This window comes from Mytilus edulis, unplaced genomic scaffold, assembly GCF_963676685.1.
Source record: "Mytilus edulis unplaced genomic scaffold, xbMytEdul2.2 SCAFFOLD_159, whole genome shotgun sequence".
Taxonomy (NCBI): domain Eukaryota; kingdom Metazoa; phylum Mollusca; class Bivalvia; order Mytilida; family Mytilidae; genus Mytilus; species Mytilus edulis.
Window position 1 is genome coordinate 50,913 of NW_027268978.1, and position 25,923 is coordinate 76,835.

Sequence of the window (25,923 nt, forward strand, 5' to 3'; positions counted from 1 at the left end):
CTTACTCAAACACGGTGTTTTAATTTTAACCAAAGCTACACAAATTTTGCAAATTTATATACAAAAAGCACACGAAACACGAGATCTTGCTTTGCTTCAAATACCTGACAGCATGAAACGATTTCTGCATGACAAAACGGGTGTGAAAATAAAAAGCGGCTTGTGAAATACGGCAAGTCGCCAGAATATATTTTTAAACGTATAACATACGTATACGTATTTAATCTTAATCGAACGAAATAACATGATCATGTTGATTCATCCTAGGTCCGACGAACGCAGTTTTTAAAGCCTAGGAAATTTCATTAATCAGAAAATAAATTCAACGCTTTTTCACAATCAGCACGGACTTTTCACTGTCTCGTTTAGTTAACACAAACATAAACAGTTCACCTGTTCTATTTTTTAAAGGAATTGACCGGTACAGCAATTTTTAAATAAATTTCAGAAGGAGGAAAAAACTTACCGGCCGACTGCAGTTTCCATCGTTTGCCCTCGTTCTGAGGCGACGTCGCTATTAACGATGATTGAAACAGTAGAAGGGGACGTAATTCTTTTCCCCGCGTTTTTCCGTAACGCTAAAAATTTATAGAGTTTCTTTTTAGGAACGAGAATACATTAATACACTGACATGTGCTGTTATAAATACAAGCAAGCGACAACAAAAATATTACATTACAAGAAAAGAAAAGAACTTTTTAGAGAACAGACATAAAAAAGAAAAAAAAGAAAATGCAACTTATTTTACATGCACGAGAAGTAGAATGATTTACAACAATGAGTAAAACTATACAATTTACGCAAACTCCTTAAATAAGAAAGATATATAGAAAAAGTACACATGTAGTGCTCAGTGAAAAGCATTAGAGAATATTTTACTGGGGCTGTTTCGCAGGCTATTGAAGGGAAAGCTATTTTTCTATTTTAATTTTCTCCCCAAACAGGGGGAGTGAGCCGATCCTGGAGGTACTGCAATACCAGGCCAACTCGTGGCAAGAGCGGTGCAAGCACCTAACATCTCACCTAGTTGCAAAAATCAGTTTAATATCGAAGTACCCACATGGGGTACGTATCAGATATTAAGCTGATAAGAACAGATACTACACTTTGATCTTAGCCAAAAGGCCGAGAAGCGATACTCAAATCTTTCCGAGTTTCCAAAGCCTACAAATCCTATTTCTTACTCAAACACGGTGTTTTAATTTTAACCAAAGCTACACAAATTTTGCAAATTTATATACAAAAAGCACACGAAACACGAGATCTTGCTTTGCTTCAAATACCTGACAGCATGAAACGATTTCTGCATGACAAAACGGGTGTGAAAATAAAAAGCGGCTTGTGAAATACGGCAAGTCGCCAGAATATATTTTTAAACGTATAACATACGTATACGTATTTAATCTTAATCGAACGAAATAACATGATCATGTTGATTCATCCTAGGTCCGACGAACGCAGTTTTTAAAGCCTAGGAAATTTCATTAATCAGAAAATAAATTCAACGCTTTTTCACAATCAGCACGGACTTTTCACTGTCTCGTTTAGTTAACACAAACATAAACAGTTCACCTGTTCTATTTTTTAAAGGAATTGACCGGTACAGCAATTTTTAAATAAATTTCAGAAGGAGGAAAAAACTTACCGGCCGACTGCAGTTTCCATCGTTTGCCCTCGTTCTGAGGCGACGTCGCTATTAACGATGATTGAAACAGTAGAAGGGGACGTAATTCTTTTCCCCGCGTTTTTCCGTAACGCTAAAAATTTATAGAGTTTCTTTTTAGGAACGAGAATACATTAATACACTGACATGTGCTGTTATAAATACAAGCAAGCGACAACAAAAATATTACATTACAAGAAAAGAAAAGAACTTTTTAGAGAACAGACATAAAAAAGAAAAAAAAGAAAATGCAACTTATTTTACATGCACGAGAAGTAGAATGATTTACAACAATGAGTAAAACTATACAATTTACGCAAACTCCTTAAATAAGAAAGATATATAGAAAAAGTACACATGTAGTGCTCAGTGAAAAGCATTAGAGAATATTTTACTGGGGCTGTTTCGCAGGCTATTGAAGGGAAAGCTATTTTTCTATTTTAATTTTCTCCCCAAACAGGGGGAGTGAGCCGATCCTGGAGGTACTGCAATACCAGGCCAACTCGTGGCAAGAGCGGTGCAAGCACCTAACATCTCACCTAGTTGCAAAAATCAGTTTAATATCGAAGTACCCACATGGGGTACGTATCAGATATTAAGCTGATAAGAACAGATACTACACTTTGATCTTAGCCAAAAGGCCGAGAAGCGATACTCAAATCTTTCCGAGTTTCCAAAGCCTACAAATCCTATTTCTTACTCAAACACGGTGTTTTAATTTTAACCAAAGCTACACAAATTTTGCAAATTTATATACAAAAAGCACACGAAACACGAGATCTTGCTTTGCTTCAAATACCTGACAGCATGAAACGATTTCTGCATGACAAAACGGGTGTGAAAATAAAAAGCGGCTTGTGAAATACGGCAAGTCGCCAGAATATATTTTTAAACGTATAACATACGTATACGTATTTAATCTTAATCGAACGAAATAACATGATCATGTTGATTCATCCTAGGTCCGACGAACGCAGTTTTTAAAGCCTAGGAAATTTCATTAATCAGAAAATAAATTCAACGCTTTTTCACAATCAGCACGGACTTTTCACTGTCTCGTTTAGTTAACACAAACATAAACAGTTCACCTGTTCTATTTTTTAAAGGAATTGACCGGTACAGCAATTTTTAAATAAATTTCAGAAGGAGGAAAAAACTTACCGGCCGACTGCAGTTTCCATCGTTTGCCCTCGTTCTGAGGCGACGTCGCTATTAACGATGATTGAAACAGTAGAAGGGGACGTAATTCTTTTCCCCGCGTTTTTCCGTAACGCTAAAAATTTATAGAGTTTCTTTTTAGGAACGAGAATACATTAATACACTGACATGTGCTGTTATAAATACAAGCAAGCGACAACAAAAATATTACATTACAAGAAAAGAAAAGAACTTTTTAGAGAACAGACATAAAAAAGAAAAAAAAGAAAATGCAACTTATTTTACATGCACGAGAAGTAGAATGATTTACAACAATGAGTAAAACTATACAATTTACGCAAACTCCTTAAATAAGAAAGATATATAGAAAAAGTACACATGTAGTGCTCAGTGAAAAGCATTAGAGAATATTTTACTGGGGCTGTTTCGCAGGCTATTGAAGGGAAAGCTATTTTTCTATTTTAATTTTCTCCCCAAACAGGGGGAGTGAGCCGATCCTGGAGGTACTGCAATACCAGGCCAACTCGTGGCAAGAGCGGTGCAAGCACCTAACATCTCACCTAGTTGCAAAAATCAGTTTAATATCGAAGTACCCACATGGGGTACGTATCAGATATTAAGCTGATAAGAACAGATACTACACTTTGATCTTAGCCAAAAGGCCGAGAAGCGATACTCAAATCTTTCCGAGTTTCCAAAGCCTACAAATCCTATTTCTTACTCAAACACGGTGTTTTAATTTTAACCAAAGCTACACAAATTTTGCAAATTTATATACAAAAAGCACACGAAACACGAGATCTTGCTTTGCTTCAAATACCTGACAGCATGAAACGATTTCTGCATGACAAAACGGGTGTGAAAATAAAAAGCGGCTTGTGAAATACGGCAAGTCGCCAGAATATATTTTTAAACGTATAACATACGTATACGTATTTAATCTTAATCGAACGAAATAACATGATCATGTTGATTCATCCTAGGTCCGACGAACGCAGTTTTTAAAGCCTAGGAAATTTCATTAATCAGAAAATAAATTCAACGCTTTTTCACAATCAGCACGGACTTTTCACTGTCTCGTTTAGTTAACACAAACATAAACAGTTCACCTGTTCTATTTTTTAAAGGAATTGACCGGTACAGCAATTTTTAAATAAATTTCAGAAGGAGGAAAAAACTTACCGGCCGACTGCAGTTTCCATCGTTTGCCCTCGTTCTGAGGCGACGTCGCTATTAACGATGATTGAAACAGTAGAAGGGGACGTAATTCTTTTCCCCGCGTTTTTCCGTAACGCTAAAAATTTATAGAGTTTCTTTTTAGGAACGAGAATACATTAATACACTGACATGTGCTGTTATAAATACAAGCAAGCGACAACAAAAATATTACATTACAAGAAAAGAAAAGAACTTTTTAGAGAACAGACATAAAAAAGAAAAAAAAGAAAATGCAACTTATTTTACATGCACGAGAAGTAGAATGATTTACAACAATGAGTAAAACTATACAATTTACGCAAACTCCTTAAATAAGAAAGATATATAGAAAAAGTACACATGTAGTGCTCAGTGAAAAGCATTAGAGAATATTTTACTGGGGCTGTTTCGCAGGCTATTGAAGGGAAAGCTATTTTTCTATTTTAATTTTCTCCCCAAACAGGGGGAGTGAGCCGATCCTGGAGGTACTGCAATACCAGGCCAACTCGTGGCAAGAGCGGTGCAAGCACCTAACATCTCACCTAGTTGCAAAAATCAGTTTAATATCGAAGTACCCACATGGGGTACGTATCAGATATTAAGCTGATAAGAACAGATACTACACTTTGATCTTAGCCAAAAGGCCGAGAAGCGATACTCAAATCTTTCCGAGTTTCCAAAGCCTACAAATCCTATTTCTTACTCAAACACGGTGTTTTAATTTTAACCAAAGCTACACAAATTTTGCAAATTTATATACAAAAAGCACACGAAACACGAGATCTTGCTTTGCTTCAAATACCTGACAGCATGAAACGATTTCTGCATGACAAAACGGGTGTGAAAATAAAAAGCGGCTTGTGAAATACGGCAAGTCGCCAGAATATATTTTTAAACGTATAACATACGTATACGTATTTAATCTTAATCGAACGAAATAACATGATCATGTTGATTCATCCTAGGTCCGACGAACGCAGTTTTTAAAGCCTAGGAAATTTCATTAATCAGAAAATAAATTCAACGCTTTTTCACAATCAGCACGGACTTTTCACTGTCTCGTTTAGTTAACACAAACATAAACAGTTCACCTGTTCTATTTTTTAAAGGAATTGACCGGTACAGCAATTTTTAAATAAATTTCAGAAGGAGGAAAAAACTTACCGGCCGACTGCAGTTTCCATCGTTTGCCCTCGTTCTGAGGCGACGTCGCTATTAACGATGATTGAAACAGTAGAAGGGGACGTAATTCTTTTCCCCGCGTTTTTCCGTAACGCTAAAAATTTATAGAGTTTCTTTTTAGGAACGAGAATACATTAATACACTGACATGTGCTGTTATAAATACAAGCAAGCGACAACAAAAATATTACATTACAAGAAAAGAAAAGAACTTTTTAGAGAACAGACATAAAAAAGAAAAAAAAGAAAATGCAACTTATTTTACATGCACGAGAAGTAGAATGATTTACAACAATGAGTAAAACTATACAATTTACGCAAACTCCTTAAATAAGAAAGATATATAGAAAAAGTACACATGTAGTGCTCAGTGAAAAGCATTAGAGAATATTTTACTGGGGCTGTTTCGCAGGCTATTGAAGGGAAAGCTATTTTTCTATTTTAATTTTCTCCCCAAACAGGGGGAGTGAGCCGATCCTGGAGGTACTGCAATACCAGGCCAACTCGTGGCAAGAGCGGTGCAAGCACCTAACATCTCACCTAGTTGCAAAAATCAGTTTAATATCGAAGTACCCACATGGGGTACGTATCAGATATTAAGCTGATAAGAACAGATACTACACTTTGATCTTAGCCAAAAGGCCGAGAAGCGATACTCAAATCTTTCCGAGTTTCCAAAGCCTACAAATCCTATTTCTTACTCAAACACGGTGTTTTAATTTTAACCAAAGCTACACAAATTTTGCAAATTTATATACAAAAAGCACACGAAACACGAGATCTTGCTTTGCTTCAAATACCTGACAGCATGAAACGATTTCTGCATGACAAAACGGGTGTGAAAATAAAAAGCGGCTTGTGAAATACGGCAAGTCGCCAGAATATATTTTTAAACGTATAACATACGTATACGTATTTAATCTTAATCGAACGAAATAACATGATCATGTTGATTCATCCTAGGTCCGACGAACGCAGTTTTTAAAGCCTAGGAAATTTCATTAATCAGAAAATAAATTCAACGCTTTTTCACAATCAGCACGGACTTTTCACTGTCTCGTTTAGTTAACACAAACATAAACAGTTCACCTGTTCTATTTTTTAAAGGAATTGACCGGTACAGCAATTTTTAAATAAATTTCAGAAGGAGGAAAAAACTTACCGGCCGACTGCAGTTTCCATCGTTTGCCCTCGTTCTGAGGCGACGTCGCTATTAACGATGATTGAAACAGTAGAAGGGGACGTAATTCTTTTCCCCGCGTTTTTCCGTAACGCTAAAAATTTATAGAGTTTCTTTTTAGGAACGAGAATACATTAATACACTGACATGTGCTGTTATAAATACAAGCAAGCGACAACAAAAATATTACATTACAAGAAAAGAAAAGAACTTTTTAGAGAACAGACATAAAAAAGAAAAAAAAGAAAATGCAACTTATTTTACATGCACGAGAAGTAGAATGATTTACAACAATGAGTAAAACTATACAATTTACGCAAACTCCTTAAATAAGAAAGATATATAGAAAAAGTACACATGTAGTGCTCAGTGAAAAGCATTAGAGAATATTTTACTGGGGCTGTTTCGCAGGCTATTGAAGGGAAAGCTATTTTTCTATTTTAATTTTCTCCCCAAACAGGGGGAGTGAGCCGATCCTGGAGGTACTGCAATACCAGGCCAACTCGTGGCAAGAGCGGTGCAAGCACCTAACATCTCACCTAGTTGCAAAAATCAGTTTAATATCGAAGTACCCACATGGGGTACGTATCAGATATTAAGCTGATAAGAACAGATACTACACTTTGATCTTAGCCAAAAGGCCGAGAAGCGATACTCAAATCTTTCCGAGTTTCCAAAGCCTACAAATCCTATTTCTTACTCAAACACGGTGTTTTAATTTTAACCAAAGCTACACAAATTTTGCAAATTTATATACAAAAAGCACACGAAACACGAGATCTTGCTTTGCTTCAAATACCTGACAGCATGAAACGATTTCTGCATGACAAAACGGGTGTGAAAATAAAAAGCGGCTTGTGAAATACGGCAAGTCGCCAGAATATATTTTTAAACGTATAACATACGTATACGTATTTAATCTTAATCGAACGAAATAACATGATCATGTTGATTCATCCTAGGTCCGACGAACGCAGTTTTTAAAGCCTAGGAAATTTCATTAATCAGAAAATAAATTCAACGCTTTTTCACAATCAGCACGGACTTTTCACTGTCTCGTTTAGTTAACACAAACATAAACAGTTCACCTGTTCTATTTTTTAAAGGAATTGACCGGTACAGCAATTTTTAAATAAATTTCAGAAGGAGGAAAAAACTTACCGGCCGACTGCAGTTTCCATCGTTTGCCCTCGTTCTGAGGCGACGTCGCTATTAACGATGATTGAAACAGTAGAAGGGGACGTAATTCTTTTCCCCGCGTTTTTCCGTAACGCTAAAAATTTATAGAGTTTCTTTTTAGGAACGAGAATACATTAATACACTGACATGTGCTGTTATAAATACAAGCAAGCGACAACAAAAATATTACATTACAAGAAAAGAAAAGAACTTTTTAGAGAACAGACATAAAAAAGAAAAAAAAGAAAATGCAACTTATTTTACATGCACGAGAAGTAGAATGATTTACAACAATGAGTAAAACTATACAATTTACGCAAACTCCTTAAATAAGAAAGATATATAGAAAAAGTACACATGTAGTGCTCAGTGAAAAGCATTAGAGAATATTTTACTGGGGCTGTTTCGCAGGCTATTGAAGGGAAAGCTATTTTTCTATTTTAATTTTCTCCCCAAACAGGGGGAGTGAGCCGATCCTGGAGGTACTGCAATACCAGGCCAACTCGTGGCAAGAGCGGTGCAAGCACCTAACATCTCACCTAGTTGCAAAAATCAGTTTAATATCGAAGTACCCACATGGGGTACGTATCAGATATTAAGCTGATAAGAACAGATACTACACTTTGATCTTAGCCAAAAGGCCGAGAAGCGATACTCAAATCTTTCCGAGTTTCCAAAGCCTACAAATCCTATTTCTTACTCAAACACGGTGTTTTAATTTTAACCAAAGCTACACAAATTTTGCAAATTTATATACAAAAAGCACACGAAACACGAGATCTTGCTTTGCTTCAAATACCTGACAGCATGAAACGATTTCTGCATGACAAAACGGGTGTGAAAATAAAAAGCGGCTTGTGAAATACGGCAAGTCGCCAGAATATATTTTTAAACGTATAACATACGTATACGTATTTAATCTTAATCGAACGAAATAACATGATCATGTTGATTCATCCTAGGTCCGACGAACGCAGTTTTTAAAGCCTAGGAAATTTCATTAATCAGAAAATAAATTCAACGCTTTTTCACAATCAGCACGGACTTTTCACTGTCTCGTTTAGTTAACACAAACATAAACAGTTCACCTGTTCTATTTTTTAAAGGAATTGACCGGTACAGCAATTTTTAAATAAATTTCAGAAGGAGGAAAAAACTTACCGGCCGACTGCAGTTTCCATCGTTTGCCCTCGTTCTGAGGCGACGTCGCTATTAACGATGATTGAAACAGTAGAAGGGGACGTAATTCTTTTCCCCGCGTTTTTCCGTAACGCTAAAAATTTATAGAGTTTCTTTTTAGGAACGAGAATACATTAATACACTGACATGTGCTGTTATAAATACAAGCAAGCGACAACAAAAATATTACATTACAAGAAAAGAAAAGAACTTTTTAGAGAACAGACATAAAAAAGAAAAAAAAGAAAATGCAACTTATTTTACATGCACGAGAAGTAGAATGATTTACAACAATGAGTAAAACTATACAATTTACGCAAACTCCTTAAATAAGAAAGATATATAGAAAAAGTACACATGTAGTGCTCAGTGAAAAGCATTAGAGAATATTTTACTGGGGCTGTTTCGCAGGCTATTGAAGGGAAAGCTATTTTTCTATTTTAATTTTCTCCCCAAACAGGGGGAGTGAGCCGATCCTGGAGGTACTGCAATACCAGGCCAACTCGTGGCAAGAGCGGTGCAAGCACCTAACATCTCACCTAGTTGCAAAAATCAGTTTAATATCGAAGTACCCACATGGGGTACGTATCAGATATTAAGCTGATAAGAACAGATACTACACTTTGATCTTAGCCAAAAGGCCGAGAAGCGATACTCAAATCTTTCCGAGTTTCCAAAGCCTACAAATCCTATTTCTTACTCAAACACGGTGTTTTAATTTTAACCAAAGCTACACAAATTTTGCAAATTTATATACAAAAAGCACACGAAACACGAGATCTTGCTTTGCTTCAAATACCTGACAGCATGAAACGATTTCTGCATGACAAAACGGGTGTGAAAATAAAAAGCGGCTTGTGAAATACGGCAAGTCGCCAGAATATATTTTTAAACGTATAACATACGTATACGTATTTAATCTTAATCGAACGAAATAACATGATCATGTTGATTCATCCTAGGTCCGACGAACGCAGTTTTTAAAGCCTAGGAAATTTCATTAATCAGAAAATAAATTCAACGCTTTTTCACAATCAGCACGGACTTTTCACTGTCTCGTTTAGTTAACACAAACATAAACAGTTCACCTGTTCTATTTTTTAAAGGAATTGACCGGTACAGCAATTTTTAAATAAATTTCAGAAGGAGGAAAAAACTTACCGGCCGACTGCAGTTTCCATCGTTTGCCCTCGTTCTGAGGCGACGTCGCTATTAACGATGATTGAAACAGTAGAAGGGGACGTAATTCTTTTCCCCGCGTTTTTCCGTAACGCTAAAAATTTATAGAGTTTCTTTTTAGGAACGAGAATACATTAATACACTGACATGTGCTGTTATAAATACAAGCAAGCGACAACAAAAATATTACATTACAAGAAAAGAAAAGAACTTTTTAGAGAACAGACATAAAAAAGAAAAAAAAGAAAATGCAACTTATTTTACATGCACGAGAAGTAGAATGATTTACAACAATGAGTAAAACTATACAATTTACGCAAACTCCTTAAATAAGAAAGATATATAGAAAAAGTACACATGTAGTGCTCAGTGAAAAGCATTAGAGAATATTTTACTGGGGCTGTTTCGCAGGCTATTGAAGGGAAAGCTATTTTTCTATTTTAATTTTCTCCCCAAACAGGGGGAGTGAGCCGATCCTGGAGGTACTGCAATACCAGGCCAACTCGTGGCAAGAGCGGTGCAAGCACCTAACATCTCACCTAGTTGCAAAAATCAGTTTAATATCGAAGTACCCACATGGGGTACGTATCAGATATTAAGCTGATAAGAACAGATACTACACTTTGATCTTAGCCAAAAGGCCGAGAAGCGATACTCAAATCTTTCCGAGTTTCCAAAGCCTACAAATCCTATTTCTTACTCAAACACGGTGTTTTAATTTTAACCAAAGCTACACAAATTTTGCAAATTTATATACAAAAAGCACACGAAACACGAGATCTTGCTTTGCTTCAAATACCTGACAGCATGAAACGATTTCTGCATGACAAAACGGGTGTGAAAATAAAAAGCGGCTTGTGAAATACGGCAAGTCGCCAGAATATATTTTTAAACGTATAACATACGTATACGTATTTAATCTTAATCGAACGAAATAACATGATCATGTTGATTCATCCTAGGTCCGACGAACGCAGTTTTTAAAGCCTAGGAAATTTCATTAATCAGAAAATAAATTCAACGCTTTTTCACAATCAGCACGGACTTTTCACTGTCTCGTTTAGTTAACACAAACATAAACAGTTCACCTGTTCTATTTTTTAAAGGAATTGACCGGTACAGCAATTTTTAAATAAATTTCAGAAGGAGGAAAAAACTTACCGGCCGACTGCAGTTTCCATCGTTTGCCCTCGTTCTGAGGCGACGTCGCTATTAACGATGATTGAAACAGTAGAAGGGGACGTAATTCTTTTCCCCGCGTTTTTCCGTAACGCTAAAAATTTATAGAGTTTCTTTTTAGGAACGAGAATACATTAATACACTGACATGTGCTGTTATAAATACAAGCAAGCGACAACAAAAATATTACATTACAAGAAAAGAAAAGAACTTTTTAGAGAACAGACATAAAAAAGAAAAAAAAGAAAATGCAACTTATTTTACATGCACGAGAAGTAGAATGATTTACAACAATGAGTAAAACTATACAATTTACGCAAACTCCTTAAATAAGAAAGATATATAGAAAAAGTACACATGTAGTGCTCAGTGAAAAGCATTAGAGAATATTTTACTGGGGCTGTTTCGCAGGCTATTGAAGGGAAAGCTATTTTTCTATTTTAATTTTCTCCCCAAACAGGGGGAGTGAGCCGATCCTGGAGGTACTGCAATACCAGGCCAACTCGTGGCAAGAGCGGTGCAAGCACCTAACATCTCACCTAGTTGCAAAAATCAGTTTAATATCGAAGTACCCACATGGGGTACGTATCAGATATTAAGCTGATAAGAACAGATACTACACTTTGATCTTAGCCAAAAGGCCGAGAAGCGATACTCAAATCTTTCCGAGTTTCCAAAGCCTACAAATCCTATTTCTTACTCAAACACGGTGTTTTAATTTTAACCAAAGCTACACAAATTTTGCAAATTTATATACAAAAAGCACACGAAACACGAGATCTTGCTTTGCTTCAAATACCTGACAGCATGAAACGATTTCTGCATGACAAAACGGGTGTGAAAATAAAAAGCGGCTTGTGAAATACGGCAAGTCGCCAGAATATATTTTTAAACGTATAACATACGTATACGTATTTAATCTTAATCGAACGAAATAACATGATCATGTTGATTCATCCTAGGTCCGACGAACGCAGTTTTTAAAGCCTAGGAAATTTCATTAATCAGAAAATAAATTCAACGCTTTTTCACAATCAGCACGGACTTTTCACTGTCTCGTTTAGTTAACACAAACATAAACAGTTCACCTGTTCTATTTTTTAAAGGAATTGACCGGTACAGCAATTTTTAAATAAATTTCAGAAGGAGGAAAAAACTTACCGGCCGACTGCAGTTTCCATCGTTTGCCCTCGTTCTGAGGCGACGTCGCTATTAACGATGATTGAAACAGTAGAAGGGGACGTAATTCTTTTCCCCGCGTTTTTCCGTAACGCTAAAAATTTATAGAGTTTCTTTTTAGGAACGAGAATACATTAATACACTGACATGTGCTGTTATAAATACAAGCAAGCGACAACAAAAATATTACATTACAAGAAAAGAAAAGAACTTTTTAGAGAACAGACATAAAAAAGAAAAAAAAGAAAATGCAACTTATTTTACATGCACGAGAAGTAGAATGATTTACAACAATGAGTAAAACTATACAATTTACGCAAACTCCTTAAATAAGAAAGATATATAGAAAAAGTACACATGTAGTGCTCAGTGAAAAGCATTAGAGAATATTTTACTGGGGCTGTTTCGCAGGCTATTGAAGGGAAAGCTATTTTTCTATTTTAATTTTCTCCCCAAACAGGGGGAGTGAGCCGATCCTGGAGGTACTGCAATACCAGGCCAACTCGTGGCAAGAGCGGTGCAAGCACCTAACATCTCACCTAGTTGCAAAAATCAGTTTAATATCGAAGTACCCACATGGGGTACGTATCAGATATTAAGCTGATAAGAACAGATACTACACTTTGATCTTAGCCAAAAGGCCGAGAAGCGATACTCAAATCTTTCCGAGTTTCCAAAGCCTACAAATCCTATTTCTTACTCAAACACGGTGTTTTAATTTTAACCAAAGCTACACAAATTTTGCAAATTTATATACAAAAAGCACACGAAACACGAGATCTTGCTTTGCTTCAAATACCTGACAGCATGAAACGATTTCTGCATGACAAAACGGGTGTGAAAATAAAAAGCGGCTTGTGAAATACGGCAAGTCGCCAGAATATATTTTTAAACGTATAACATACGTATACGTATTTAATCTTAATCGAACGAAATAACATGATCATGTTGATTCATCCTAGGTCCGACGAACGCAGTTTTTAAAGCCTAGGAAATTTCATTAATCAGAAAATAAATTCAACGCTTTTTCACAATCAGCACGGACTTTTCACTGTCTCGTTTAGTTAACACAAACATAAACAGTTCACCTGTTCTATTTTTTAAAGGAATTGACCGGTACAGCAATTTTTAAATAAATTTCAGAAGGAGGAAAAAACTTACCGGCCGACTGCAGTTTCCATCGTTTGCCCTCGTTCTGAGGCGACGTCGCTATTAACGATGATTGAAACAGTAGAAGGGGACGTAATTCTTTTCCCCGCGTTTTTCCGTAACGCTAAAAATTTATAGAGTTTCTTTTTAGGAACGAGAATACATTAATACACTGACATGTGCTGTTATAAATACAAGCAAGCGACAACAAAAATATTACATTACAAGAAAAGAAAAGAACTTTTTAGAGAACAGACATAAAAAAGAAAAAAAAGAAAATGCAACTTATTTTACATGCACGAGAAGTAGAATGATTTACAACAATGAGTAAAACTATACAATTTACGCAAACTCCTTAAATAAGAAAGATATATAGAAAAAGTACACATGTAGTGCTCAGTGAAAAGCATTAGAGAATATTTTACTGGGGCTGTTTCGCAGGCTATTGAAGGGAAAGCTATTTTTCTATTTTAATTTTCTCCCCAAACAGGGGGAGTGAGCCGATCCTGGAGGTACTGCAATACCAGGCCAACTCGTGGCAAGAGCGGTGCAAGCACCTAACATCTCACCTAGTTGCAAAAATCAGTTTAATATCGAAGTACCCACATGGGGTACGTATCAGATATTAAGCTGATAAGAACAGATACTACACTTTGATCTTAGCCAAAAGGCCGAGAAGCGATACTCAAATCTTTCCGAGTTTCCAAAGCCTACAAATCCTATTTCTTACTCAAACACGGTGTTTTAATTTTAACCAAAGCTACACAAATTTTGCAAATTTATATACAAAAAGCACACGAAACACGAGATCTTGCTTTGCTTCAAATACCTGACAGCATGAAACGATTTCTGCATGACAAAACGGGTGTGAAAATAAAAAGCGGCTTGTGAAATACGGCAAGTCGCCAGAATATATTTTTAAACGTATAACATACGTATACGTATTTAATCTTAATCGAACGAAATAACATGATCATGTTGATTCATCCTAGGTCCGACGAACGCAGTTTTTAAAGCCTAGGAAATTTCATTAATCAGAAAATAAATTCAACGCTTTTTCACAATCAGCACGGACTTTTCACTGTCTCGTTTAGTTAACACAAACATAAACAGTTCACCTGTTCTATTTTTTAAAGGAATTGACCGGTACAGCAATTTTTAAATAAATTTCAGAAGGAGGAAAAAACTTACCGGCCGACTGCAGTTTCCATCGTTTGCCCTCGTTCTGAGGCGACGTCGCTATTAACGATGATTGAAACAGTAGAAGGGGACGTAATTCTTTTCCCCGCGTTTTTCCGTAACGCTAAAAATTTATAGAGTTTCTTTTTAGGAACGAGAATACATTAATACACTGACATGTGCTGTTATAAATACAAGCAAGCGACAACAAAAATATTACATTACAAGAAAAGAAAAGAACTTTTTAGAGAACAGACATAAAAAAGAAAAAAAAGAAAATGCAACTTATTTTACATGCACGAGAAGTAGAATGATTTACAACAATGAGTAAAACTATACAATTTACGCAAACTCCTTAAATAAGAAAGATATATAGAAAAAGTACACATGTAGTGCTCAGTGAAAAGCATTAGAGAATATTTTACTGGGGCTGTTTCGCAGGCTATTGAAGGGAAAGCTATTTTTCTATTTTAATTTTCTCCCCAAACAGGGGGAGTGAGCCGATCCTGGAGGTACTGCAATACCAGGCCAACTCGTGGCAAGAGCGGTGCAAGCACCTAACATCTCACCTAGTTGCAAAAATCAGTTTAATATCGAAGTACCCACATGGGGTACGTATCAGATATTAAGCTGATAAGAACAGATACTACACTTTGATCTTAGCCAAAAGGCCGAGAAGCGATACTCAAATCTTTCCGAGTTTCCAAAGCCTACAAATCCTATTTCTTACTCAAACACGGTGTTTTAATTTTAACCAAAGCTACACAAATTTTGCAAATTTATATACAAAAAGCACACGAAACACGAGATCTTGCTTTGCTTCAAATACCTGACAGCATGAAACGATTTCTGCATGACAAAACGGGTGTGAAAATAAAAAGCGGCTTGTGAAATACGGCAAGTCGCCAGAATATATTTTTAAACGTATAACATACGTATACGTATTTAATCTTAATCGAACGAAATAACATGATCATGTTGATTCATCCTAGGTCCGACGAACGCAGTTTTTAAAGCCTAGGAAATTTCATTAATCAGAAAATAAATTCAACGCTTTTTCACAATCAGCACGGACTTTTCACTGTCTCGTTTAGTTAACACAAACATAAACAGTTCACCTGTTCTATTTTTTAAAGGAATTGACCGGTACAGCAATTTTTAAATAAATTTCAGAAGGAGGAAAAAACTTACCGGCCGACTGCAGTTTCCATCGTTTGCCCTCGTTCTGAGGCGACGTCGCTATTAACGATGATTGAAACAGTAGAAGGGGACGTAATTCTTTTCCCCGCGTTTTTCCGTAACGCTAAAAATTTATAGAGTTTCTTTTTAGGAACGAGAATACATTAATACACTGACATGTGCTGTTATAAATACAAGCAAGCGACAACAAAAATATTACATTACAAGAAAAGAAAAGAACTTTTTAGAGAACAGACATAAAAAAGAAAAAAAAGAAAATGCAACTTATTTTACATGCACGAGAAGTAGAATGATTTACAACAATGAGTAAAACTATACAATTTACGCAAACTCCTTAAATAAGAAAGATATATAGAAAAAGTACACATGTAGTGCTCAGTGAAAAGCATTAGAGAATATTTTACTGGGGCTGTTTCGCAGGCTATTGAAGGGAAAGCTATTTTTCTATTTTAATTTTCTCCCCAAACAGGGGGAGTGAGCCGATCCTGGAGGTACTGCAATACCAGGCCAACTCGTGGCAAGAGCGGTGCAAGCACCTAACATCTCACCTAGTTGCAAAAATCAGTTTAATATCGAAGTACCCACATGGGGTACGTATCAGATATTAAGCTGATAAGAACAGATACTACACTTTGATCTTAGCCAAAAGGCCGAGAAGCGATACTCAAATCTTTCCGAGTTTCCAAAGCCTACAAATCCTATTTCTTACTCAAACACGGTGTTTTAATTTTAACCAAAGCTACACAAATTTTGCAAATTTATATACAAAAAGCACACGAAACACGAGATCTTGCTTTGCTTCAAATACCTGACAGCATGAAACGATTTCTGCATGACAAAACGGGTGTGAAAATAAAAAGCGGCTTGTGAAATACGGCAAGTCGCCAGAATATATTTTTAAACGTATAACATACGTATACGTATTTAATCTTAATCGAACGAAATAACATGATCATGTTGATTCATCCTAGGTCCGACGAACGCAGTTTTTAAAGCCTAGGAAATTTCATTAATCAGAAAATAAATTCAACGCTTTTTCACAATCAGCACGGACTTTTCACTGTCTCGTTTAGTTAACACAAACATAAACAGTTCACCTGTTCTATTTTTTAAAGGAATTGACCGGTACAGCAATTTTTAAATAAATTTCAGAAGGAGGAAAAAACTTACCGGCCGACTGCAGTTTCCATCGTTTGCCCTCGTTCTGAGGCGACGTCGCTATTAACGATGATTGAAACAGTAGAAGGGGACGTAATTCTTTTCCCCGCGTTTTTCCGTAACGCTAAAAATTTATAGAGTTTCTTTTTAGGAACGAGAATACATTAATACACTGACATGTGCTGTTATAAATACAAGCAAGCGACAACAAAAATATTACATTACAAGAAAAGAAAAGAACTTTTTAGAGAACAGACATAAAAAAGAAAAAAAAGAAAATGCAACTTATTTTACATGCACGAGAAGTAGAATGATTTACAACAATGAGTAAAACTATACAATTTACGCAAACTCCTTAAATAAGAAAGATATATAGAAAAAGTACACATGTAGTGCTCAGTGAAAAGCATTAGAGAATATTTTACTGGGGCTGTTTCGCAGGCTATTGAAGGGAAAGCTATTTTTCTATTTTAATTTTCTCCCCAAACAGGGGGAGTGAGCCGATCCTGGAGGTACTGCAATACCAGGCCAACTCGTGGCAAGAGCGGTGCAAGCACCTAACATCTCACCTAGTTGCAAAAATCAGTTTAATATCGAAGTACCCACATGGGGTACGTATCAGATATTAAGCTGATAAGAACAGATACTACACTTTGATCTTAGCCAAAAGGCCGAGAAGCGATACTCAAATCTTTCCGAGTTTCCAAAGCCTACAAATCCTATTTCTTACTCAAACACGGTGTTTTAATTTTAACCAAAGCTACACAAATTTTGCAAATTTATATACAAAAAGCACACGAAACACGAGATCTTGCTTTGCTTCAAATACCTGACAGCATGAAACGATTTCTGCATGACAAAACGGGTGTGAAAATAAAAAGCGGCTTGTGAAATACGGCAAGTCGCCAGAATATATTTTTAAACGTATAACATACGTATACGTATTTAATCTTAATCGAACGAAATAACATGATCATGTTGATTCATCCTAGGTCCGACGAACGCAGTTTTTAAAGCCTAGGAAATTTCATTAATCAGAAAATAAATTCAACGCTTTTTCACAATCAGCACGGACTTTTCACTGTCTCGTTTAGTTAACACAAACATAAACAGTTCACCTGTTCTATTTTTTAAAGGAATTGACCGGTACAGCAATTTTTAAATAAATTTCAGAAGGAGGAAAAAACTTACCGGCCGACTGCAGTTTCCATCGTTTGCCCTCGTTCTGAGGCGACGTCGCTATTAACGATGATTGAAACAGTAGAAGGGGACGTAATTCTTTTCCCCGCGTTTTTCCGTAACGCTAAAAATTTATAGAGTTTCTTTTTAGGAACGAGAATACATTAATACACTGACATGTGCTGTTATAAATACAAGCAAGCGACAACAAAAATATTACATTACAAGAAAAGAAAAGAACTTTTTAGAGAACAGACATAAAAAAGAAAAAAAAGAAAATGCAACTTATTTTACATGCACGAGAAGTAGAATGATTTACAACAATGAGTAAAACTATACAATTTACGCAAACTCCTTAAATAAGAAAGATATATAGAAAAAGTACACATGTAGTGCTCAGTGAAAAGCATTAGAGAATATTTTACTGGGGCTGTTTCGCAGGCTATTGAAGGGAAAGCTATTTTTCTATTTTAATTTTCTCCCCAAACAGGGGGAGTGAGCCGATCCTGGAGGTACTGCAATACCAGGCCAACTCGTGGCAAGAGCGGTGCAAGCACCTAACATCTCACCTAGTTGCAAAAATCAGTTTAATATCGAAGTACCCACATGGGGTACGTATCAGATATTAAGCTGATAAGAACAGATACTTTTTTTATATTTCAAACATTTTATTAATAATAGATATCAAATACTATATTGAATACAATCAATAGTTAAAATCATATATCACAGATAATACGATTGTAACTCAATATTAAATAAGTCCCGGAAATTAATGATAATCAAATACTTTTAGATTTAAATGAAATTACCAAAAATAAATTTACATGAAATCTATTTTCAAAACCCCTAAATAATTACTGAAAACCCCCCAATTTATAAATAAACAACAAAGTGTTTTGAATTCCTTTTACAAATCTATATATAAACTTTCCTTTAAATAATTTACCTTTATAACTAAAACCAGTTTTTGTAAACTAGTAATATATTTAACTTTAACTATAAATAAACATCATACGATAAATTTTACCTATAATGTTTACCTTTAACAAAATCAAAATACACAATACATAGTGATTACATTTAACATCAAAATCAATATCGTACATACACAACCCACTAAAGTCCATAATGCATTGTCATGTATGCTACGATAAATACTTTCACCTTTAAATTTCTAAACTGAACTGTTTTAAATACTACATGTAATAAATACATGTCAAATTCCATATTACTTTAGACTTTAAAGAAAACCATCAGAAAGTGCTGATTTGTAATTACAATAATTTTCATGTACTACAATATTAAAATCTGCTTGTAAACTGTCTAATATTAACTGTTTATGTTTATGCCTGTCCGATTCTTTACCAATTATATCCCGTAATTCCGTATCACTGAGTATAGACGAAACGAACTTATTCTGGTCATTTACACGACCTAATACCGGTATAACTTTCCCTTCTGATGTATTAAGTAAAACCAGTTGGTATGTTTCCCTTTTAACATCAGTCACTTTTCGCTTTTTACCACTAACAACTTTGTACTGTACTTCTCCAGAAAGATCGTCCGGATCTGTCGCGATATCGGACCATAACTTGGAAACGGACGAGGACTTTTCGGTATCCACGGTCTCTTGTGACGTATCCACGGTCTCCTGTGTCGTATCCTTTGTAACGGGGGAAGTATCCTGTGTAACCTGCATATCTACCGGTGTATCATCACTAATGTCACTGTTTTGAGTCTCCGGAACCGAGACTGCTTCCAACGGAACTGTTGCCTTTTTGCCTGACGGACAGTTCTTACGAATATGTCCAACGGTTCTACACTTCAGGCATAAGGGTGCCCTACCCACCACGGTAAGTAGACAGTCTTTACCTGCTATACTAGTACGGTATGGTAACGATTGTACATCCTTCTCTGAAATCTCCAATGTAACTTTAATGTTCCCATTAGCAAACGTTATTCCTTCGGATTTCTCCGTTTCACGTGAACAACTAACTATTTTGCCATACTGTTCTAAAAACGATTCAACTGCAGTTAGCTTTAACCACACTGGAAGCCACAAAACTTTCAATAACACTGTTCTTGTGTCTGCACGGCTTACTGCAACTCTGGTATCTAACGACGTAAAGTCCGAATTAATCACTTTATCAGCAATATCTTCAGTAGTAAAGGTTGTATACCAAACACCACCAATATCCACCTTGAAAATCGCTGTCACATCATCCGGGTTAACAATGTTCTTTAATGCACGGATAATCCAAGTACGTGTGTTAACTGGTGAGCCATCCGTAAACGAAAACTTCGCACTGCATCTAAGTAATCCATAATCTACTAAATCCATTTTAACACTTTAACTTTTAACTTTAACTTTTCACTCGCTTTAATCTTTGCCAAAAGGCCGAGAAGCGATACTCAAATCTTTCCGAGTTTCCAAAGCCTACAAATCCTATTTCTTACTCAAACACGGTGTTTTAATTTTAACCAAAGCTACACAAATTTTGCAAATTTATATACAAAAAGCACACGAAACACGAGATCTTGCTTTGCTTCAAATACCTGACAGCATGAAACGATTTCTGCATGACAAAACGGGTGTGAAAATAAAAAGCGGCTTGTGAAATACGGCAAGTCGCCAGAATATATTTTTAAACGTATAACATACGTATACGTATTTAATCTTAATCGAACGAAATAACATGATCATGTTGATTCATCCTAGGTCCGACGAACGCAGTTTTTAAAGCCTAGGAAATTTCATTAATCAGAAAATAAATTCAACGCTTTTTCACAATCAGCACGGACTTTTCACTGTCTCGTTTAGTTAACACAAACATAAACAGTTCACCTGTTCTATTTTTTAAAGGAATTGACCGGTACAGCAATTTTTAAATAAATTTCAGAAGGAGGAAAAAACTTACCGGCCGACTGCAGTTTCCATCGTTTGCCCTCGTTCTGAGGCGACGTCGCTATTAACGATGATTGAAACAGTAGAAGGGGACGTAATTCTTTTCCCCGCGTTTTTCCGTAACGCTAAAAATTTATAGAGTTTCTTTTTAGGAACGAGAATACATTAATACACTGACATGTGCTGTTATAAATACAAGCAAGCGACAACAAAAATATTACATTACAAGAAAAGAAAAGAACTTTTTAGAGAACAGACATAAAAAAGAAAAAAAAGAAAATGCAACTTATTTTACATGCACGAGAAGTAGAATGATTTACAACAATGAGTAAAACTATACAATTTACGCAAACTCCTTAAATAAGAAAGATATATAGAAAAAGTACACATGTAGTGCTCAGTGAAAAGCATTAGAGAATATTTTACTGGGGCTGTTTCGCAGGCTATTGAAGGGAAAGCTATTTTTCTATTTTAATTTTCTCCCCAAACAGGGGGAGTGAGCCGATCCTGGAGGTACTGCAATACCAGGCCAACTCGTGGCAAGAGCGGTGCAAGCACCTAACATCTCACCTAGTTGCAAAAATCAGTTTAATATCGAAGTACCCACATGGGGTACGTATCAGATATTAAGCTGATAAGAACAGATACTACACTTTGATCTTAGCCAAAAGGCCGAGAAGCGATACTCAAATCTTTCCGAGTTTCCAAAGCCTACAAATCCTATTTCTTACTCAAACACGGTGTTTTAATTTTAACCAAAGCTACACAAATTTTGCAAATTTATATACAAAAAGCACACGAAACACGAGATCTTGCTTTGCTTCAAATACCTGACAGCATGAAACGATTTCTGCATGACAAAACGGGTGTGAAAATAAAAAGCGGCTTGTGAAATACGGCAAGTCGCCAGAATATATTTTTAAACGTATAACATACGTATACGTATTTAATCTTAATCGAACGAAATAACATGATCATGTTGATTCATCCTAGGTCCGACGAACGCAGTTTTTAAAGCCTAGGAAATTTCATTAATCAGAAAATAAATTCAACGCTTTTTCACAATCAGCACGGACTTTTCACTGTCTCGTTTAGTTAACACAAACATAAACAGTTCACCTGTTCTATTTTTTAAAGGAATTGACCGGTACAGCAATTTTTAAATAAATTTCAGAAGGAGGAAAAAACTTACCGGCCGACTGCAGTTTCCATCGTTTGCCCTCGTTCTGAGGCGACGTCGCTATTAACGATGATTGAAACAGTAGAAGGGGACGTAATTCTTTTCCCCGCGTTTTTCCGTAACGCTAAAAATTTATAGAGTTTCTTTTTAGGAACGAGAATACATTAATACACTGACATGTGCTGTTATAAATACAAGCAAGCGACAACAAAAATATTACATTACAAGAAAAGAAAAGAACTTTTTAGAGAACAGACATAAAAAAGAAAAAAAAGAAAATGCAACTTATTTTACATGCACGAGAAGTAGAATGATTTACAACAATGAGTAAAACTATACAATTTACGCAAACTCCTTAAATAAGAAAGATATATAGAAAAAGTACACATGTAGTGCTCAGTGAAAAGCATTAGAGAATATTTTACTGGGGCTGTTTCGCAGGCTATTGAAGGGAAAGCTATTTTTCTATTTTAATTTTCTCCCCAAACAGGGGGAGTGAGCCGATCCTGGAGGTACTGCAATACCAGGCCAACTCGTGGCAAGAGCGGTGCAAGCACCTAACATCTCACCTAGTTGCAAAAATCAGTTTAATATCGAAGTACCCACATGGGGTACGTATCAGATATTAAGCTGATAAGAACAGATACTACACTTTGATCTTAGCCAAAAGGCCGAGAAGCGATACTCAAATCTTTCCGAGTTTCCAAAGCCTACAAATCCTATTTCTTACTCAAACACGGTGTTTTAATTTTAACCAAAGCTACACAAATTTTGCAAATTTATATACAAAAAGCACACGAAACACGAGATCTTGCTTTGCTTCAAATACCTGACAGCATGAAACGATTTCTGCATGACAAAACGGGTGTGAAAATAAAAAGCGGCTTGTGAAATACGGCAAGTCGCCAGAATATATTTTTAAACGTATAACATACGTATACGTATTTAATCTTAATCGAACGAAATAACATGATCATGTTGATTCATCCTAGGTCCGACGAACGCAGTTTTTAAAGCCTAGGAAATTTCATTAATCAGAAAATAAATTCAACGCTTTTTCACAATCAGCACGGACTTTTCACTGTCTCGTTTAGTTAACACAAACATAAACAGTTCACCTGTTCTATTTTTTAAAGGAATTGACCGGTACAGCAATTTTTAAATAAATTTCAGAAGGAGGAAAAAACTTACCGGCCGACTGCAGTTTCCATCGTTTGCCCTCGTTCTGAGGCGACGTCGCTATTAACGATGATTGAAACAGTAGAAGGGGACGTAATTCTTTTCCCCGCGTTTTTCCGTAACGCTAAAAATTTATAGAGTTTCTTTTTAGGAACGAGAATACATTAATACACTGACATGTGCTGTTATAAATACAAGCAAGCGACAACAAAAATATTACATTACAAGAAAAGAAAAGAACTTTTTAGAGAACAGACATAAAAAAGAAAAAAAAGAAAATGCAACTTATTTTACATGCACGAGAAGTAGAATGATTTACAACAATGAGTAAAACTATACAATTTACGCAAACTCCTTAAATAAGAAAGATATATAGAAAAAGTACACATGTAGTGCTCAGTGAAAAGCATTAGAGAATATTTTACTGGGGCTGTTTCGCAGGCTATTGAAGGGAAAGCTATTTTTCTATTTTAATTTTCTCCCCAAACAGGGGGAGTGAGCCGATCCTGGAGGTACTGCAATACCAGGCCAACTCGTGGCAAGAGCGGTGCAAGCACCTAACATCTCACCTAGTTGCAAAAATCAGTTTAATATCGAAGTACCCACATGGGGTACGTATCAGATATTAAGCTGATAAGAACAGATACTACACTTTGATCTTAGCCAAAAGGCCGAGAAGCGATACTCAAATCTTTCCGAGTTTCCAAAGCCTACAAATCCTATTTCTTACTCAAACACGGTGTTTTAATTTTAACCAAAGCTACACAAATTTTGCAAATTTATATACAAAAAGCACACGAAACACGAGATCTTGCTTTGCTTCAAATACCTGACAGCATGAAACGATTTCTGCATGACAAAACGGGTGTGAAAATAAAAAGCGGCTTGTGAAATACGGCAAGTCGCCAGAATATATTTTTAAACGTATAACATACGTATACGTATTTAATCTTAATCGAACGAAATAACATGATCATGTTGATTCATCCTAGGTCCGACGAACGCAGTTTTTAAAGCCTAGGAAATTTCATTAATCAGAAAATAAATTCAACGCTTTTTCACAATCAGCACGGACTTTTCACTGTCTCGTTTAGTTAACACAAACATAAACAGTTCACCTGTTCTATTTTTTAAAGGAATTGACCGGTACAGCAATTTTTAAATAAATTTCAGAAGGAGGAAAAAACTTACCGGCCGACTGCAGTTTCCATCGTTTGCCCTCGTTCTGAGGCGACGTCGCTATTAACGATGATTGAAACAGTAGAAGGGGACGTAATTCTTTTCCCCGCGTTTTTCCGTAACGCTAAAAATTTATAGAGTTTCTTTTTAGGAACGAGAATACATTAATACACTGACATGTGCTGTTATAAATACAAGCAAGCGACAACAAAAATATTACATTACAAGAAAAGAAAAGAACTTTTTAGAGAACAGACATAAAAAAGAAAAAAAAGAAAATGCAACTTATTTTACATGCACGAGAAGTAGAATGATTTACAACAATGAGTAAAACTATACAATTTACGCAAACTCCTTAAATAAGAAAGATATATAGAAAAAGTACACATGTAGTGCTCAGTGAAAAGCATTAGAGAATATTTTACTGGGGCTGTTTCGCAGGCTATTGAAGGGAAAGCTATTTTTCTATTTAATTTTCTCCCCAAACAGGGGGAGTGAGCCGATCCTGGAGGTACTGCAATACCAGGCCAACTCGTGGCAAGAGCGGTGCAAGCACCTAACATCTCACCTAGTTGCAAAAATCAGTTTAATATCGAAGTACCCACATGGGGTACGTATCAGATATTAAGCTGATAAGAACAGATACTACACTTTGATCTTAGCCAAAAGGCCGAGAAGCGATACTCAAATCTTTCCGAGTTTCCAAAGCCTACAAATCCTATTTCTTACTCAAACACGGTGTTTTAATTTTAACCAAAGCTACACAAATTTTGCAAATTTATATACAAAAAGCACACGAAACACGAGATCTTGCTTTGCTTCAAATACCTGACAGCATGAAACGATTTCTGCATGACAAAACGGGTGTGAAAATAAAAAGCGGCTTGTGAAATACGGCAAGTCGCCAGAATATATTTTTAAACGTATAACATACGTATACGTATTTAATCTTAATCGAACGAAATAACATGATCATGTTGATTCATCCTAGGTCCGACGAACGCAGTTTTTAAAGCCTAGGAAATTTCATTAATCAGAAAATAAATTCAACGCTTTTTCACAATCAGCACGGACTTTTCACTGTCTCGTTTAGTTAACACAAACATAAACAGTTCACCTGTTCTATTTTTTAAAGGAATTGACCGGTACAGCAATTTTTAAATAAATTTCAGAAGGAGGAAAAAACTTACCGGCCGACTGCAGTTTCCATCGTTTGCCCTCGTTCTGAGGCGACGTCGCTATTAACGATGATTGAAACAGTAGAAGGGGACGTAATTCTTTTCCCCGCGTTTTTCCGTAACGCTAAAAATTTATAGAGTTTCTTTTTAGGAACGAGAA

The 25,923-nt window shown here is 35.9% G+C and overlaps 20 non-coding genes across 20 annotated transcripts; all 20 read right to left on the reverse strand.

The window, feature by feature from the left end:
• Positions 1 to 944: 944 nt before the first annotated feature.
• Positions 945 to 1,137, reverse strand: LOC139509262 (U2 spliceosomal RNA). Its single transcript, XR_011661668.1, has one exon. It is a non-coding gene; the product is annotated as a U2 spliceosomal RNA (small nuclear RNA).
• Positions 1,138 to 2,123: 986 nt separating this feature from the next.
• On the reverse strand, positions 2,124 to 2,316 carry LOC139509263 (U2 spliceosomal RNA). The gene has a single exon (XR_011661669.1). It is a non-coding gene; the product is annotated as a U2 spliceosomal RNA (small nuclear RNA).
• A 986-nt stretch (positions 2,317 to 3,302) lies between these two features.
• Positions 3,303 to 3,495, reverse strand: LOC139509264 (U2 spliceosomal RNA). Its single transcript, XR_011661670.1, has one exon. It is a non-coding gene; the product is annotated as a U2 spliceosomal RNA (small nuclear RNA).
• Positions 3,496 to 4,481: 986 nt separating this feature from the next.
• On the reverse strand, positions 4,482 to 4,674 carry LOC139509265 (U2 spliceosomal RNA). The gene has a single exon (XR_011661671.1). It is a non-coding gene; the product is annotated as a U2 spliceosomal RNA (small nuclear RNA).
• Positions 4,675 to 5,660: 986 nt separating this feature from the next.
• On the reverse strand, positions 5,661 to 5,853 carry LOC139509267 (U2 spliceosomal RNA). The gene has a single exon (XR_011661672.1). It is a non-coding gene; the product is annotated as a U2 spliceosomal RNA (small nuclear RNA).
• Positions 5,854 to 6,839: 986 nt separating this feature from the next.
• LOC139509268 (U2 spliceosomal RNA) lies at positions 6,840 to 7,032 on the reverse strand. Its single transcript, XR_011661673.1, has one exon. It is a non-coding gene; the product is annotated as a U2 spliceosomal RNA (small nuclear RNA).
• Positions 7,033 to 8,018: 986 nt separating this feature from the next.
• Positions 8,019 to 8,211, reverse strand: LOC139509269 (U2 spliceosomal RNA). Its single transcript, XR_011661674.1, has one exon. It is a non-coding gene; the product is annotated as a U2 spliceosomal RNA (small nuclear RNA).
• A 986-nt stretch (positions 8,212 to 9,197) lies between these two features.
• Positions 9,198 to 9,390, reverse strand: LOC139509270 (U2 spliceosomal RNA). Its single transcript, XR_011661675.1, has one exon. It is a non-coding gene; the product is annotated as a U2 spliceosomal RNA (small nuclear RNA).
• Positions 9,391 to 10,376: 986 nt separating this feature from the next.
• Positions 10,377 to 10,569, reverse strand: LOC139509271 (U2 spliceosomal RNA). The gene has a single exon (XR_011661676.1). It is a non-coding gene; the product is annotated as a U2 spliceosomal RNA (small nuclear RNA).
• Positions 10,570 to 11,555: 986 nt separating this feature from the next.
• LOC139509273 (U2 spliceosomal RNA) lies at positions 11,556 to 11,748 on the reverse strand. Its single transcript, XR_011661678.1, has one exon. It is a non-coding gene; the product is annotated as a U2 spliceosomal RNA (small nuclear RNA).
• A 986-nt stretch (positions 11,749 to 12,734) lies between these two features.
• LOC139509274 (U2 spliceosomal RNA) lies at positions 12,735 to 12,927 on the reverse strand. The gene has a single exon (XR_011661679.1). It is a non-coding gene; the product is annotated as a U2 spliceosomal RNA (small nuclear RNA).
• A 986-nt stretch (positions 12,928 to 13,913) lies between these two features.
• Positions 13,914 to 14,106, reverse strand: LOC139509275 (U2 spliceosomal RNA). Its single transcript, XR_011661680.1, has one exon. It is a non-coding gene; the product is annotated as a U2 spliceosomal RNA (small nuclear RNA).
• Positions 14,107 to 15,092: 986 nt separating this feature from the next.
• LOC139509276 (U2 spliceosomal RNA) lies at positions 15,093 to 15,285 on the reverse strand. The gene has a single exon (XR_011661681.1). It is a non-coding gene; the product is annotated as a U2 spliceosomal RNA (small nuclear RNA).
• Positions 15,286 to 16,271: 986 nt separating this feature from the next.
• Positions 16,272 to 16,464, reverse strand: LOC139509278 (U2 spliceosomal RNA). Its single transcript, XR_011661682.1, has one exon. It is a non-coding gene; the product is annotated as a U2 spliceosomal RNA (small nuclear RNA).
• Positions 16,465 to 17,450: 986 nt separating this feature from the next.
• Positions 17,451 to 17,643, reverse strand: LOC139509213 (U2 spliceosomal RNA). Its single transcript, XR_011661618.1, has one exon. It is a non-coding gene; the product is annotated as a U2 spliceosomal RNA (small nuclear RNA).
• A 986-nt stretch (positions 17,644 to 18,629) lies between these two features.
• On the reverse strand, positions 18,630 to 18,822 carry LOC139509225 (U2 spliceosomal RNA). The gene has a single exon (XR_011661630.1). It is a non-coding gene; the product is annotated as a U2 spliceosomal RNA (small nuclear RNA).
• Positions 18,823 to 21,538: 2,716 nt separating this feature from the next.
• LOC139509214 (U2 spliceosomal RNA) lies at positions 21,539 to 21,731 on the reverse strand. The gene has a single exon (XR_011661619.1). It is a non-coding gene; the product is annotated as a U2 spliceosomal RNA (small nuclear RNA).
• Positions 21,732 to 22,717: 986 nt separating this feature from the next.
• LOC139509215 (U2 spliceosomal RNA) lies at positions 22,718 to 22,910 on the reverse strand. Its single transcript, XR_011661620.1, has one exon. It is a non-coding gene; the product is annotated as a U2 spliceosomal RNA (small nuclear RNA).
• Positions 22,911 to 23,896: 986 nt separating this feature from the next.
• LOC139509216 (U2 spliceosomal RNA) lies at positions 23,897 to 24,089 on the reverse strand. Its single transcript, XR_011661621.1, has one exon. It is a non-coding gene; the product is annotated as a U2 spliceosomal RNA (small nuclear RNA).
• Positions 24,090 to 25,074: 985 nt separating this feature from the next.
• LOC139509217 (U2 spliceosomal RNA) lies at positions 25,075 to 25,267 on the reverse strand. The gene has a single exon (XR_011661623.1). It is a non-coding gene; the product is annotated as a U2 spliceosomal RNA (small nuclear RNA).
• Between the last annotated feature and the right edge of the window lie 656 nt (positions 25,268 to 25,923).